The sequence below is a fragment of the Arvicanthis niloticus genome, unplaced genomic scaffold (assembly GCF_011762505.2).
Source record: "Arvicanthis niloticus isolate mArvNil1 unplaced genomic scaffold, mArvNil1.pat.X pat_scaffold_719_arrow_ctg1, whole genome shotgun sequence".
NCBI classification, from domain to species: domain Eukaryota; kingdom Metazoa; phylum Chordata; class Mammalia; order Rodentia; family Muridae; genus Arvicanthis; species Arvicanthis niloticus.
Genome location: NW_023046327.1, coordinates 17438 through 35108, shown reverse-complemented (window position 1 = coordinate 35108; position 17671 = coordinate 17438). Strand labels below are relative to the sequence as shown.

The window sequence follows — 17671 nt, the reverse complement described above, 5'->3', positions numbered from 1 at the left end:
TCTAATGGACTTCATCCCTCAATAAAGTCATTTTAGCATAGCAGATTTCTGTGAAATAAGCAAGCTATGTCTACAAACGTTCAAGGGTAGGAGAAAAGTCTGTGAGAAACGCTGGCCCCTTAATCATTTGTCGCATAGAGATGACATAGTTAAAGTGGAGATTAGATAGACCGACAGATAGCATTTTTGAAAATTGAATGTTTGCATCCAAGTACCTGACATTTGAGTGTTTGGTGGTACAAGAACAGATATGATACTCATTCTAAAGAAATGGGATGAAATTTCTATTCACTGAGTCAGATCCATGAAATAATTGCTTCCGATTCCAACTTTCTGTTTTGTGGAGTTTTTAAACTTTAAAAATGTACACTGCTAATCAAATAAAAACAACTTACAGGAGCTGAATATGTTTATCTTATTCATAACTGGATGCCCAGGTGCTTCTTAGTCACTAAAATAGTATTTCAAACAAGCTTTTGGAAAAATACAAACTTTTTTGTGGGGGGGTTGGCAGGTTAGGTTTTGGATTTTCTTCTTATGCTGGTTGCTGCCAAGCCTATTATTATATGGAAGACCGAAAACCTATACCAGAGTGACCAAAGGCAGTCAGGTGCCCCAGAGAAGTTTATCTTTAGGCTTCCCATGATAACATTCTGGTTCCTATTTTTCACATTCAGTTTTGTCTGATTCTTTTGGGAACTTGTTAGCTCAGTAGCATTTAGCAGGATTCAGTTTTGCTGTACAGTAGATCCACTTTGTTGTTCTATTTAATTAAAAGGAAAATATACATAGGATGGAAGGGCAAAGAATTGCACTTGGAGCATGGGCTTTGACTTCTGGGAAGATTTAACCTGAATATTTCACTCACAGTTTCCTCGAGATAGCCTTTCCTAAGAGCAGAATATTCCCAAATAATTCAACTGTTGCCGCCTTCATACATCACGACCACTAGTTTGTCTCCTCACTGAGTGAGGACAAGCAGCACTTCAATCTATCAAGCTGTGTGCTATTTAGAAGCTAGGCCTTTGTAGGCAGACTGATTACAATTTGAGAGAAAAGAGTTAGAAAGTTTGGAAAAGAGGTCCACTTGAGCTATGTCTATTATCAAATAACTACTACTGAAAGTCGCTTAACTTCCCTTTTCTAATGAAGAAGAGTCCAGACTTATTTTACGTATAAAAAACGACTGTAATGTCATAGAGTTCCAGAGAGCCTGTACAACAGCCTCAAAAGCCCAAATCATAAGTGGCAACGTGAGTTTTAGACTGAGAACCATATAACTCAGGAGCCTGGTATTTTCTTCTTCCTTTACCTGATAGATCATTATTCTCTTCCTTTAGGTTTGATTTTGCAGTAATAGAATTTTCTATCGTGATTTATTGTGAAGGCTCTCGTGAGGATTTTTCTTCCAGATGCTAAAGCAGCACATTTGGCGTGATTCTCTCAGCATTCTTTCTGTGTAGCAAACAGAACTCAAGGAGGCACAGTTGGGAGAAGAGGAGTTAAATGGGAGACCTGCAGAACTGTATAGACTCGAAGTATATTGGCAGATTAAAATGAGCCTTGTGGTGAAAAAACAAACAAACAAACACACACACAAAACAAACAAACAAACCAAGAAATTCTGGTTTCAGAGTCGTGGCCAAATAGGCAGATAAAATGAGAGTGTTTCAGTGAGGTTAACCTTCACAGGGGACCTCAGGCCCATTCTTTGGGCTGAGTAGATTCGGAGCAGGAGAGGAGACTGTTTTATTTTTCAGAGTTGCTGCAACAAAGTACCACAAGTACAGAAATTTGAACAACAGAAGTTTATTGTTAATACTGTGCACTATGGAAGTATGAAATCAAGGTGTGGCAGGATGAGGGCCGTGAGGCAAAGAGTTGTTGCAGATCTCACATGAGATGCCCGTCTACTCGTGTACATCTTTGATACCGTCTCTCTGCCTCTCGTGTCTCCGTGTCCAAATTAACCTAACATAAAAGGACACTACTCATCTTGGATTAGAATCCTCTCAATCACCTCACTTTAACTTTACTATGAAAAAGACATTGAGGTCAAATTTCCATGCACTGTACACTAGGATTTCATCATATGAGCTCAGCGTAGCAGAGGTGGGACAACACATGGGAAAGAATACAACTTTAGACTAAAAAAGACTCAAAGTCTCAGAGTCGGGAATTCTGCCTAGCCCCGTGAGCAGCATTTCCCTAATTTTTATGTACTTCAACTTCTTTATTAATTTGGTATAATAATGATTCTAGCTAGGGTAATGGGTTCTATTTTTCCATTAGTAAAAGAATTGAAAGGAAATCACCTGAGAGCAAAGTAAAACTGAATGATTGGTATCAAGTGTTAAAGGCTTCTCTGGTAGAGAAGTGAGTCCCAAAGCTTGGGGTCATTATCTGTAAAGGTATTCTGGTTGTCTTGCTACAGGATGCCTCATGTGGTCTAAAAGTGCCTCTGTACCCCACTTTTTAACAGGGATTGGAATCCATTTATTCTACAAACACAGAAATAAATATATTAGAATATATCATCTCAATGTACAAACATGGAAACATATGTTATAAGGTCCCTTGTCTTGGTACACCGGTTTTGAAGCAATTGATAGGTAGCCTTAGAGTGTATCTCCAGGCCAAATTTTATTGTCTCTTGTGATGTAACAGGGCCAGGCATGTCCATCACAGGCAAGAACTGCCCTAAGTTATGGAAAAATGAAAAGTTTGCTGGAAACATATGAACATTAGTGTCATCTCAAATTGAGGTAATTATGTTATGGGAAAAATGAAAAGTTTGCTGGAAACATATAGCCATAGTGTCATCTCAAATTGAGGTAATTATGTACCCCTCTCATTCCTAGGCACCCCGACCTCAGCAGCATCTGCCTTAAGGGTTGTTATAGAGAATACATGAAGTATATGTGTGCAGAAAGCACTGTGTCTGGCATATAGAACCCATGAAATTTCATGCTAAACTTACCTATTCAGTAACTGAGGAATTATTAACGGATGAAACAGAAACCAAAGAAACAGAAAACATATTGGAAAACATTTTTGTATCTTTGAATTATGTATATTTAACCAGACATACATTTCCTGACTTTGGAAGAGACATGCCTAGAAAATGTACCATTTATTTCATTGTCTCATGAGGATTTTTTAGGATATAGCCTTCAAGGGAGAAAAAAAATAGTAAGAACACCCCCCCCCCACACACACACACACAAGATCCAGTCCCAGTATTATATTCTGCTAACCAATCAGACTCCAAAGATTCCAGAGTAAACCCACGGGACTGTGGGGTGCCGGTGAATGTGGCAATGGCCTGTGGACCCTTGATTTCATGCTGTGAGAATTCCAATAAAGGAAAATGAGTCAGTGAGTCAGAAAGGAGTATTGCTGTAATAGGCGTGAGCAAGATTTCCTTCTTTTTAAAATTATGGAAAATCTCCTGCCTTACAATAATTTCCTGGAAGAATTTCATATGCAACTTCTTTTCTTTTAGCTACTGTCTGTGGAATAATACATGAAGTCTCTCCAAGAGAGAGCACACCTCCTGTGAAATGATTAACCCAACATGTGATAAAAAGAAATGAAAGAGATTAGAATGACAAAAACCCTGCCCAGTCCTGGAAACAAAGCAAGCTTTCTATTCCCCCAAGGAGTGGGTAAGGAGGATCTTCTGCATCCATTGGCTAAGCCATGAGTCAACTCACTCCACTCCTAGACGTCGTGGCTCACATATTGTTATGACAAAGTATAATTTTCCCAAGCTGTGAAGTTTGTTCTGAGTCAGCTGACGTAAAAACCTACTACACACTTCCCTCACTTTGGTCATGACTAACAAGCATACATACTGAACTGGGGGTTATTATATTGTTATGCCAGGCAAGCAACTTGGGCAGTTATTATCATAAAGGGCATATTTGTCATGATATATTTACCAAAACAAACATGCAGATGAAGATAGCTGTTATATTGTTTTATTGCAATACTTGTAAAGTATTGCATTTTTAACTCCTTGGAAGAAACACGTACTAGGCCAACTCCCAAGGTTCTTTACACTGGCCATACTTTCTAAATGTTTTTCAGAATTACTCTCAAACACTTAGAAATTAAATCATTTGAACTGAGACTATAATAAACTTCCCCATAAAACAGAAGGACAAGGTGAGAAAGCTTATTGTTCCACAGTACTGAATTTAAGAAATAGGTTTGTGTTTTATTCCAGGCACAAGCATCTGCTATGATGGAATAATATTTTTTCAGAATAAATTTTTTAGTAAGATCTGATGATATTTTAGATTTTATATTAAAATTTGTTTGCATTTTCCAAACCTGATGTAATGCCACATACATAGAAGGCACTGAATAATTCTTTGTGGAATTAATAGATAAATAAAAAAGGAGAAAGCACATTACTTTGAAAAGATGGTAAAGGATATATGCTTCTTCATCTTTGGGAAGTTAGGATTCCTATCAGGAAAAAATAATCTATCTTTTGTTATGATAAATACTGTCTTGAAGTCTTTCAGGTTGGGATATATTGTTTCTCTCCTTGGCCATGGTCTGAAAGAAATGATCTTCATATTTCAAGAAATTAGCCATTATTCACAGCAGCTTTGCAAAAATGGTTGTAATAGAAGATTTTATATTGTTTGCTTTTATTTTTGTACTGTTTACTTTATTATATTTATTTCTTTAAAATGAGAACATGCCATCCTAGAAGACAGAGAGACTCTCCTACAACTCAGGAAGCTGTTCAGACTTACATGGCTCAGCATTAAAGTTTGTGGAAGATTCATGAGGTTGTATCGCAGTAGAGAATTGCTGGGGAAGAGGTAATTGTCTTCTGTGAAGCTGCCTTTTAGTTGTGCAGAGCTTTGAGGATGCAGCTCTCCTGAGTCCCTATCTCAGTGCCAAGTACTTTGCAGTGATGCATGTCCTCCCACACAGGAGTAATACCAATAAATGTATTGGTTAAGCATGCTAAACTCAGGTGGGATTGTTTATTTGGTCATATGATTGTATATTATAGGTATTTGTGTTTATGTTTTCCCATGGAAAGTCACTCAAGGAAAGAATAGGACACTTGGATAGGATGGAAAAGAGGAAAGATAGGAATCAAGAAAGATAGAGAAGCAAGCAAGACCAGCATCCAACAGAAGACTGTTGCCAACCAAATGTCTGGTTTTGATGGAAATGAGCTAGATGCTAGGAAACAGTGAAGGCTGAGGCTGAGACCTCTTTTGGCATCTCTGGTCTGGGTTTTAACCCTTTTCAGTATGTCAATTTCAATCCAAAACTTCATATACCCAGCCTGAGTGAGTCACTGTGTGCAGAGGAAGGAACTGATTATCACTAAGAGGATGATGGTGAAAATAAGCAGAAAGTTTAGTGAAGAAGTAGGAATGTACTGAGAGTAATCAGATGGAGAAAATGTGAATGCTGGAAATCTATTTCAGATCTTTGAGGCTCAAGACAAGTTGGCCTGTATGGAGGGATGCTGGGCTGTGCTTTGCTCCTCACCACAAATACCTGAATTAAATAGGCACTTGATCTGTATCAAGAAATTGTATCCTTGTGGTATTGTGGAGCATCTTTCAGGGTATATGGCCTGGAGTGGTATAGCAAGGTCTTCAGGTAGAACTATTTTCAGTTTTTCTGAGAAACCTCCAGATTGATTTCCAGAGTGGTTGTACAAGTTTGCAATCCTACCAGCAATGGAAAAAGTGTTCCCCTTTCTCCACATCTTCACTAGCATGTGGTGTTGCTTGAATTTTTGATCTTAACCATTCTGATTAGTATGAGGTGAAATCTCAGGATTGTTTTGATTTGGATTTCCTTGATGACTAAGGATGCTAAAGATTTCTTTAAATGCTTTTTGACTATTTAAAATTCCTCTGTTGAGAATTCTCTGTTTAGCTCTGTACCCCATTTTTAAATTTGGTTATTTGTTTTTTTTTTTTTTTTGATTCTAACTTCTTGAGTCCTTTATATATTTTGGATATTAGCCCTCTGTAGGATGTAGGGTTAGTAAAGATTTTTTCCCAATCTGTAGGCTGCCATTTTGTCCTGTTGACAGTGTCCTTTGCCTTACAGAAGCTACCATACTGCAAGAACACATACTTCACTATGTTCATGGCAGCCTTATTCATAATAACAAGAAGCTCAAAGCAACCCAGATGTCCCTCAAACCAAGAATAGATACAGAAAATATGGTTCATTTACGCAATGGAATACTATTTAGCTATTAAGAACATCATGAGTTTTGCAGGCAAGTGGATGGAACTAGAAAATATCCTGAGTGAGGTAAACTAGACCCAAAAGGACTCATATGGTTTGTACTCAGTGATAAGTAGATACTAGCCAAAAAGTACTGAATACCCATGATATACCTCACAGATCCAAAGAACTTAAACAAGAAGGAAGGTCCAGTGGGGATGGCTAAACTCCACTTTGAAGGGGGAACAAAACAGTCATTGGAGACAGAGGAAGGGAGAGTCCTGGATAGGGGAAGAATTTTTTGAGGGAGGACCAGGAGGGAACAACATTTGGGATGTAAATTAAATAAATAAATAAATAAATAAATAAATAAATAAATAAAGAGAGAAATTGTGATATTTTCTTTGGAAGAGCTAATAAAATGTGTTAAATCTGTACAGATGATCATGGACAAGGATTCTAAGTTTCTAACAGCAAAGTCTACTTTCATTTGATTAACTAGAAGCTGATAGATATATTTTGTTATGGCTCCCTGGTCCTAGGGGTTTAAGTATCATTATTTCTGGCTAAGGCATACTTTCTAATTTCATTAAACACAGTTCTTAGGTAACACTCAAATTCCTCCACTGAGGTTTTATGATTTTATAGTTTATTTTGGTGACCTTTTCAGGCTGAAAGTATTCAATTAATTTCAGTCTACATCTAAATTCTATGTCTATTTCCCAGAAGGAGGACCAGAAATAAGAATGTTCTATGTGGACCTCTTTTTTTTCTGACATAGTTTGGAAGAAATGAACAGAGACGCATTTGTGCATGTTTCGTGTGCCTGTGTATATGTGTATCTACATGTCTGTGTATGACTCCCTCATTTCTCTCTCTCCCTCTCCCCCTGCCTCCCTCCTTTCCTCCTACTCTCTGTCTCTCTGTCTATCTCTTTCTCCTATGTCTCTGTATTTGCCTCTGTCTCTCTGTCTCTCTCTCTCTCTCTCCCTTCCTCCTTTTTCCCTCTCTCTCCCTTCCCCCCTGTCTTGTTTGTGTGTGTGTGTGTGTGTGTGTGTGTGTGTATGTGTGTATATGTGTCCACCAAATTTCCAAATTTCCTTTGAAAAAGTGAAATGTGCTTGGAAATATAGAACTAGATTTTGTTTTTCAGTTTCCCAGTCCGTCTAGCATAAAGTATGTATTCAACCAGTGTTTGTTGGCATAAATTAAAAAAAAAAAAGTAGAGTTTTCAGAATACGTTATTGTTTCTCTTGTTTACAGGGAAATCCTCCAGAACCTTCCTTACCATGATAACTTGTGCTAGAAAGTGAGACTGGAATTTTTGATAACTGTAAATTATGTAGAAAACAATCCATAGGTCCTTGACTCTCTGATTCTTCTGTGGAGGACACTTGCTTGGAAATAAAATTGACTTTCTCAGCTATACAGACAGCAGCCCATGACTCACTTTTGTCACTTTTTTCCATTGATTTTGAACGAATCTTCATTTAAATCCATTTTTTTAAATCGAAACCCAAAGTTTTTAACATTCCTAAAAATGTTTTATTCTATCAACGAAGATATTAAAGTAGGTACTTTTAAAAAGAATATTTTAAGTAGTTTACATCTAAATGAGGGTATTTTATTCAGTGCCATAGAACTAAAAGTCCTGTTGTTAGCTCTATGTGCACAGAGCCGTGGTATTCTGAGTAGACATAACTTAGTAATGAAAGTCTCTCCTTGGACTGCAGCCACCCTCTAGTTTACTACAAAATTATTTCTACAGAAAAGGTGATAGGAAGGGCTGGGAAGCTGTTTCAAACATGTGAAATTATATTTTTAGGGCTATTTTTTCTATATGCTTTAATGCAAATCATAAGCCTTGAATGGCTATGCCAATGCAGATTACACAGTAATAACAGACTGAGTTTTTAATGCAGTGTTCATCGTGGATGTTTATAATTGCAGATTTCATACTACATTATTCACTTTGTACATGAAGGGATGCCACATACTGAAAACTGGACTTTGTGAATGAATATCAGATGCTAATAGGAATTCCTATTCAAATTATGGTTTATTCAATTGTTGAATACCAAACTGTTATTAAGCAGTTCATAAGCATTTATATGGGAAGAAAGAAAAGATGGGTAAGAACATATGGCTAATAAACTAAAGGGAAGGACGTTAAACTGCTCTCCAGTTAAATCTTATAATTTTTAGCCCATTAAACTTAATTATATGGATGCATGTAATTTTTCTTATTTTTTCACAGAAGGACTAGCAGACTGATTAGGTAGAGCATTAACTGTCAATAGCAGATCTGTTGTAAACATATAGTTACTTGCTAGGCTTTCTCTCTCTCTCTCTCTCTCTCTCTCTCTCTCTCTCTCTCTCTCTCTCTCTCTCTCCAATTACTGGCATTTTCCTGGATCCACATAGCATCTCCATGTACTGCTGACACAACCAAATTATCAACAATGAACAGGGCACAAACAGATTAGTTATCCTAGTTCACAGAAGATGCAGCTTGATGAAATAGTCTAGACTCTCTGAAATTAGTTAAAAAGGAAATGTGGAAACATCGAGGGACACTTCGAGAGTGTTAATCTGTGATGACTCAACTAGAGTCATTCATGTGTCTCTAATGGAGATGGCCTCTAGAACTTACCTAGGGCTTAAAAATTCATCAATGAAATAATTTCCTCTGAATAAATTTGAAAGTAATACACACACAAACTATCTCTATATTTCTTATACCACAAATATAATGAAAATGCTATCTAGACAGTATTGGTACAGTATCATTTATGTCAACAAAAGTCTAAACAGATGCCATGTTTTTCTTCCAGATATTGTATCTGTGTTGGCTTGAATTTGTAAAGACAGATCACATGGGTGTGGAGTTCCCCACAGGGAAAGTGTGTCAAATTTTCAGGAATAAGGCTTAGCCTGAATTATATCATTTGCTTACTTTCCTAACAATTTTAGAAAATAATAAAGCTGATATACAAAGATCCTTGCAAAACATACATATTTACATCTTATATGTATATGTTTAATATATGTTTGCTTTTTAATGTATATAGATATAAATATGTATGTCTATAGAATTTCCTTTACTATTAATAAATTTTACTCTGCTCTTCCTATTTAGTCTAGACAGAAGATTCCCACTGCTGTCTTGACATTAGCTTGTATTCCCAGTTGAGAAAATATTTTACATAATAGTCTTTGCACTCGGGTCTGCGTTCTGGCTCACTGTTCAGGCAGACGAAACAGGAGGCACTAGGCTACACTGCATCTAATCCACCATGGTGGTACCTGGTTTCAGAACACTGAACCTGCTTGGCAATGGCGGAATGCAGCCTAAGATGGGGGTCCCAGACCAGGTGAGAAAGGAGACAGGCTAGGCTGAAGCTGGGGTTCCCAAACTCCCAGACACCTAGACATCGCTGGAGAGTATCCATTTCCAAGGGCTTGTGATGAGCCTGAAGTGGGGGAAACTCTGGCTTAACTCAGGGGTGAGTGTCCATGTCTGGAGAGCAGAGCGGCCAGAATGGCTCTGTATGACTAAGACTTCTACCCATGGTGGTTCTTTATAAGACAGAAAGTCCTTACTTCTTTAAACGATTTACTGGTAGTGAAAACAGATGCATATCACTTACTCAGGGTGAACCAAAGAAAGAATGAATGACGAAGGAAGGAATGTTTCAGGTAGGCAAGCTTATTGGTTAAAACCCTCAGGGCTTGCCCATATAGATAGCTCATTAGCATGGAGAACTCTGTGCTCTGTGCTACATGACTAGTGGTCATAATCCTTATGTGGGGTGTTTTGGTCACGTGCTCTAGGATAGGCACTGGGAAGGGAGTAGACGAAATACCTAATATTCTCAGATATGAGCATTACAGGGTTTCTGAATTTGGCTCAACCTTCCCAGTTTTGGTCTGGCTGACACGGTTCCACTCCCCTTGCCCCCACGGCACATTGGAGTAATTATCAGTAGATAGTTTCAAAGCTACTTAGGAACCCAGAGTCACTGAGGGTGGGTTTCCATAGGTCTTCAATAAAACCCTTATATATTAACACTTAGCTTTTCTAAGCAAACTATTTTTTTGTTGAAACCAGCTGGAAAATATGAAAATGTAATACATATTATATATTGTATTATATGTATAATATATTTTATATAACATATAGTTACTTAGAGCTAGCAAGGAACAAAACATCACTCAGCATTATTACTTCTGATTTCTTCTGCACATCAAGTTCTTAACTAAAGTCTTGTACCTATCTTCCCTATCTGTGTTATACTGTGAATCGACACACACCATATTTTACAGAGACTCGTAAGTGCTCACAGCTTAGGTAGCACATGGCCTTGAACATGGCCCCTCCAACTTTATGTCTTAGTAACTTGGTTTTATTTCAGACTTTGGCCAGTTCTGTTGAGGTCTATGGTTGAGTCCCTTTAGCTTGTGCTCTCAAACACTGGATGTTGCTAAGTGATGACAAACCATCTTGGGTCCTGTGACATTTCATATCCTTTCTTCTTATTGGTCTCTCTGTTTTATCTTGAAGTTCACAAACCAGAGGTGGAAAATCACTAAGAATGTCCCCTTATGGTGAGTGAGCTTAGTTTAGGCTTTTTTTTTTTCTGCAGATGACACAGTAACTCAGACGTTCGTTGTCTCCATGTCTTAGTCTCATTTCAGAGGTACAAACTCTTGCATACTGACAAGGGTTTCTATAGCCTGTGTTAAGAGCTGTTACTCCTCCAGGAAATCATCCATAATCTTCTACTTTCCAGTCCTTAAGCTAAATGCCAAAATGCATTGTTCTGAGTATTAAAAAAATATTGCTTATAAAGAAATTTCCCATTTTATAATCTGCCATTCCACAAAGACGGTATTTTCTTATAGCAGAAACTATGCCTCATGTTTACTGTTTTAGCTCCTAAAATAGTATTTATACAGAGAAGGCTCATTTGAAACTGTTCTCATTGATGCCCTGCCTAAGAATTCCACATTTATAAAGATGCCATGGCTGACTTTCTACTGAAAAAAAAAATCATGTGATTTAAAATAATTAGTCACCCTAAATTTGGGGTGTCATATGGATAGTCAGCAAACTACAAACTTGCAGTTGTTGCAGTACAAGGCAATGTTTTTCTTTCCCCTTAGCTAGGTAGGCATTGACTAGCCCTAACAGAACACGGAAGAAGAGCCAGGCTGACCCCTAAGATCAGGCCCAAACTAAGCTAGGGGGAAGATCTGAATAAGAACTAAATTGTTTCAGAGGGAGGCAGGACTTCATGAGAAGTGCAGAAAAGCAAATCAATAGAAAAGGAGGAAGCCGAGGAACAGCTTTTTATCAAGAGAAGGAAAAATGCCATGAACGGGCCATGCTATTCATTACTGTAGCCTTGGGACATCCATTAGACAAACTCAAGCATCTCTGGAAAACAGAAAGCATTAGTTTCCTTCTAAACCTAGTAGATAATATCATTGTTGGCTGGACAACTCTCAGCTTAGCCTTTACATTAGTCTTCGACATTGGCTCCTCTAAGGGATGCAACAACATCAAGAAATACTAAGGAATCTGCGCTCTGGAGTATTGCCCAGAGCTATGAACTCTGTGAGCTTCTGAAATACTCTTATATGTAACAGTGATGCTCAGGATGCTAGTGCCTGCAACTCAGTGATTTCTTTCCAGACATAGGCTAGTGTGGCATTGATTGATTGTCTCTAGGCTGTCAACATCAATAGAGATGTTATGCTCATATCTCACAAATGTTATAGTAGCAGCAATAACAACAGTTTTTTGTGTACATGCTGTGTTTTTTTTTTAATTTCTCACTTATCATGACAATCCTTTTGTTGGTTTTAAACATCTTTACCCAGTCTGCAAATAATCAATAATAGCTCTTGTTTGGACCAATCACTATCTCTAAAAATTAGTATTGTTTTACTCTTCAACCATAATATAGCTTTACGATATTCCTTTTACTAAAAATGTGAACGATTATACAACAAGACCATTTCAAAACAGTTTTATTTCATCCATATTACTTCATAATAGCCCATCTGGACATCTTTTAAATCATGGCCCTTTTCTAGCCCTTTTGCTGTGCTGGAGACACAGAAGCTGAATAAAAGCAAAAATACAGAAACTACAAGTTCAGTCAGAAAATGTTTGGTATTCTCATCCTGTTACAGTAAGCCAGGTTTCCAGTCACCAACAATTTGAAACTGTACAGACCCCCTTTCCATAATTTAGAGTAGTGGTCCCAGGGACTATCAGGCATTACTCATTATTTTTTTTCCTTGAAATTTAAGTTAACTTTGAATAACTGCTTAATATCAAAGCCTTTGTATTGATGAGTCTTCCTGACACGTGGGGGGAGGTAAAAGTTAGGAAGGCATCCATATATACACGTGCACAATCTGGATGGCCCCGAGTTACTCTAAGGTGAAACAGTGAGACAGAGAGGAATGAGGAGTTTTTGCAGTATCTGAAAGCTGAAAAGACTTCCGTTGGAAATCTTTCAGAGATGCGAGGAGAGAAAAGAGCAAACTCAAAGGCATTAGTCTGAGGGCTTAACGGGAAGTAGTCATAGAACAGAAAGTAATAGATTTTGTTGAGTCAGTTGCACAGATCTTAATTCTTTTTTATAATTGGGTATTATATTTACATTTCAGATTTTATTCCCTTACCCCACTTCCCCCAACCACCCAGAAACCTCCTATTCCATCCCCCCTCCTCATGCTTCTATGAGGCTGTGTCCCCACCTACCCGCCCACTCCCACCTCCCCACCCTCACATCCCCCCCTCGGTGTTTGTCCTTCATGGGACCAAGAATCTCCTCTCCCACCTATGCCCGACAAGGTCATGCTCCCCTACATTTATAGCTGGAGTCATGGGTCCCTCCCTATGTGCTCCCAGGCTGGTGGTTTAGACCCTGTGGGGCTCTGGTTGTTTGGTATTGTTGCTTTCCTTCTGGGGTCACAAACCCTTTCTGCTCTTTCAGTCTTCTCTCTAAGTTCTCCATTGGGAAACCCTTGATCAGATCAGTGGTTAGCTGTGAACATCGCCCTCTGAATGTCAGTCTCTGGCAGACCTCTAAGGAGACAGCTACATCATGTTCTTGTCAGCATGCACTTCCAGCCATCCATATCAGTGTCTAGCTTAGGTGACTGTACAACAGATCTTAATTCTTAAATCCTCTAGGAAACTATCATTTTATTTTCCATGCAATAAGTGAGCATGTGGGGACTTTAATCATGAGATCAATAGAATTTTAAAAATTAAATTGTCCACAAAGATAATGTAACTGCAGGGAGAGTAGTTACCCAGATCCAACAAATAGCAAGATTCTGCCTATGTTCCCTGTCTATTCTGTACACTAATGACACTTGAGTCCAAGGCTTCTTGTGTTCTAGATATCCCAGCATCCTCTCTGTTACTCAATGTGACAGTTTTCTTATCAACTTCAAAGATTTTGTTTTAAACAAGCAAAGATTTTGCTCCCCTCTCATCCTGGAAAATTCTTGTTCATCTTCTTGTCTCTGCTTGAATACAGGATCTGCAAGTAAATCCTTTGGGCCCTAAACTCGCCCAGTTCTTCCAAATTCCTCAAGCTACAGTGTGATTCCTATAATATTGAAAATTATCTCTTCAATGTTTATCCCCTTCAATAAACTATAAGCTCTCTGTGATGGTTATTTTATCTGCCAACCTGGGTAGACTATATCACTCATTTATAGAATCAATTTCTAGGTATTTTTGTAACTATGGTTAGTATCTATCTGTAATTATTTGTTTTTAAGCAAAAGAAATAGATGATCCTTGATGACCCAAGTGGGCAGCATTTTTATCAGTTGAATGTTTAGGTGTAAACCTCAGGTTTCTCTGAGGAAGAAGGAATACAAATTCATGATGAACAGTTGCCTGCCTAACATGTTGCCCAGTTGATAGCAGTCTTGATGGACCTAGTAAATCACCAGAGCCAAGTAATGTTTTTAAAATAAATATCAATCAGAGTCAGTCTATCTCAGAATATATAAATATGATGCTTATCTTTCTGTCTTCCTATTTACTCACCAACCATCCATCCATCCATTTATCCATCCATCTTCAATGTATCTAGCCATCTATTCCTGTTGTTTTGTTCTGTTTTGTTCTTTGCTGAGGAACCTGACTGACATTCTGTCTCCGTGGAAGGAAACATATTGGTGTTCTTTGTCTTAGTGTCCTTCAAATTTTCTACAGGGTCTTTTATAGAACCAGCACATAAGGTACAAGTTTAAAATTACAGAGTTATGGGAAGAAAAAGCTTATGGAGTACATATAGTACTTACACAGTACAAATCCAACTTCCATCTTCATTTCAATCAGACACAGAGCCCTTGGCATAAAAGTTGAATCATGATTCTCATTCATGCAAAATGGGTCCATGGCACAATGCTGTGCCAGCTCAAAGAAATGGCAGGGCTGAGTGGGGACATCAACTGCTCTTTGATGTCTGCTATCTATCTCCTTCTACATTCAATTTGATTTGCTTGCTCATCCTATTGAGCCACAAAGCATTTTCATACTAGACCAAGAGCATCTGCATGTGGCAGCCAGGACTTCAACAAGAAGATATACCAAAGCAGATTCATTAGAATTGATTTATTTTAAAGAAGTTAAAAGTTGCTCTCTGGTCTGGGCGCCCGTGCCTGCCTAGTCTCCGTGCTGTGGTGCCAGTGGCTGGCTGGCGGGATGGACGTGTCGCTTCACAACTTCAGTGCAAGGCTGTGAGAGCAGCTCATTCACTATCATGTCATGAGGCTGACTCGCTCTTTCTGTGGGTGGGGGCAATGCATCTACGAAACCTCGCAGTGGCCCTGTGCAGCTGCTACGACTCCATCCCTGTGTACACCTCCCTTTTTAGAGACGCTTCTGATAAGACTTCCACAGGCCATGTTCAGCGCTTAGCCAGGAAGACCAGCAAACAGGTATTTGTCAGCTGCAACCTCTCCAACACAGACAATAACTTCATGTTACTCGTAGAAAACAGGATTAAGGAAGAAATGGAGACCTTTCTGGAAAAGTTCTGAGCAGCAGAAGGAAGAGTTTGTTACTTGTATATAAATTACACTGAAATAAACAGGTTGGGAGTTTTTGAAAAAAAAAAAAAGTCATCCATTAGAAAGAAAAAACTAGGCTGAAAACACATAATGTTAGGTCACGTATTAACATCTTATTTATCTATGATGAATCGATGTCATTATTCCCCACCTGCCCACAGAAATAGAGGGGACATTATTTGAATGAAAATGAAAAATTTAAATTATTCAATAGATTATCATTTTGACTCTGGAAGAACCTTAATGTTTGACCAGGACTGAAGGAGAGAGTGGCTCAGCTATAGTGATTCTGGGCTTTGTATAATGAATCCATGATGACATGGGCTGTCACTTTCCACCATGAAAGTCATTTAGCCAAAATAAGGATTAGTTTAATTTATGATTTTGTTTTTACAACCAGGACAAAGGAAGAATTGATCAAGGAGCACTCTATCAGTCTTGGTGAAGGGCTAAAGTATTTTCTCCCTTAAATTAAAATGAAAACCATGGCGGCTATTGATTCAAGAATCTTCCAAATTCTGTTTAATTCTCAACTCTATCAGAAACTGTAATCCCTCTAGAGTTGGGATTGATTGCTTACTAGCTCTGTTATTGAGGGTGTTTCATTTCTTACTTCCCTCAATTAGCTTTGCTTGGCCATCTGAGTAAATTGAATTGGTCTTACTGTTTGTCTTAGTCATCCCTACATTCTCATGTCTACATTGGACATGAGAAGATATGAATTGGGTACCTTTGGGAAACCTGGCATTCTGAAACATCCATGATAAGCCATGCCAAAGGGACAAATATATCCTCTGCCTTAAAAACTTTACATTATATTTATATAGGCATACTTGTATTTAAAAATTATAATCACAAAGAATAAATGACTAAAAACCTGAAGATACATGTTCTCCTTCTGGATTTTTCATGATGACATGCATGGCCTTGGACAGGCTACCAGATCCTCTGGAGCTTAGTTCACTCAAGTCATTTTCAGGACCTCTAGATTAGCATGAGGTACTCTTATGGCAGGAGATATTAGGGGCAACTCTGGAAAACTACGGTAGCAAAAAATACCTTATTGAATGGAGAAAGCCACCCATGTATAATAGTGTAAATGTTGTTTGAGCACTGACTGGTATAAGTGACTGTGTGTATTTGAGATGACATAATGGCACATGGTATTAACCTACTACCCTCTTTGTTTTTGATCAATAGTGCTATAAGAATGCATACTAGGGACTAGGTGATGGCTCAGCAATTAAGGAAGCCTTATACATAGACAAAAGGGCCAGAGTTTGAATTTCAAATACCCAAGTTAAAAAAAAATGGGATAGACTGTGCACACCTGTGATCCCAGCACAATCGGAAGTGAAGATAGCAGGATTATGGTTACATGCTGCCTACCAGCTTACCTCTAACTTAAGGAAAAGGATGTGTATCATGGAAATAAGAAAAAGAAACAGCTAGAATAAGACATTCATTGGCCTCTTCTTGCCTCCATGTGTATGCACAGAGACATACATCTATACACACATACACATATTTGATATATATACATCACACAAGTCATATACATAGTAATACATAAGTTTTAAAAAACAGTGCATGACAGAAGAGAAGCCAATATTACAGGTCTATGCACAAACACTTGCTTTGGCAACCACTGCCTGAGAGTAAATAAAATGGACCTTGGAATCTGCCAAACTCATCCAGCTCACAATGAAATACAGTTAGTGAAAAACAAGGAAGGAAAATGCCAAACTCCCAACATGAGGCTTTTGTTCCATATCCTTTAGTTTGGCTGAAGAAAGTCAACAGCTAGTGTCAAGAATCATTTGGATGCATATCTCTTATTTCACTTTTGCCTATGAGGGGGCTGTTAGTAACGACCCTGCTTATAGAGCTTTGTGTGGGAGTGATGGGTATGCCATTCAAATATAAACTGTGTTGTATTTTTCATTATTGCCTTACTGACTTTTCAGAAGTTCCATCTGCTTTAGGGCAGGGTAGGAATGGGAATAATAATAGTGTATGGGATTAATGTCTGAATATCAGAGAATATTCAAATCTCTACATAGAATGCTGCATAGACCTAGCTGTCTTGGAAACACACAGCTTATAGTTTTTATAGGCATCTTAAGGGTTAGTGGGAGACATATTTCACAATCATAGCTATAGCCTACAACCTGTAAATAGACAGATTCAGTAAAGGGACAATTGATTAATTGGTAATAGATATTATACCATGAAGATGAGAATGTGAAAAGCAAATACATGATTTTTTATAACATATGAAAAAACAATCAAAATATAACCTATTTAATCCTTCCTATTGAAGAACTTTTTT

At 38.0% G+C, this 17671-nt stretch overlaps 1 pseudogene; it reads left to right on the top strand.

The window, feature by feature from the left end:
* Positions 1-9521: 9521 nt before the first annotated feature.
* On the top strand, positions 9522-15309 carry LOC117702348 (proteasome assembly chaperone 4 pseudogene; annotated as a pseudogene).
* Positions 15310-17671: the final 2362 nt, after the last annotated feature.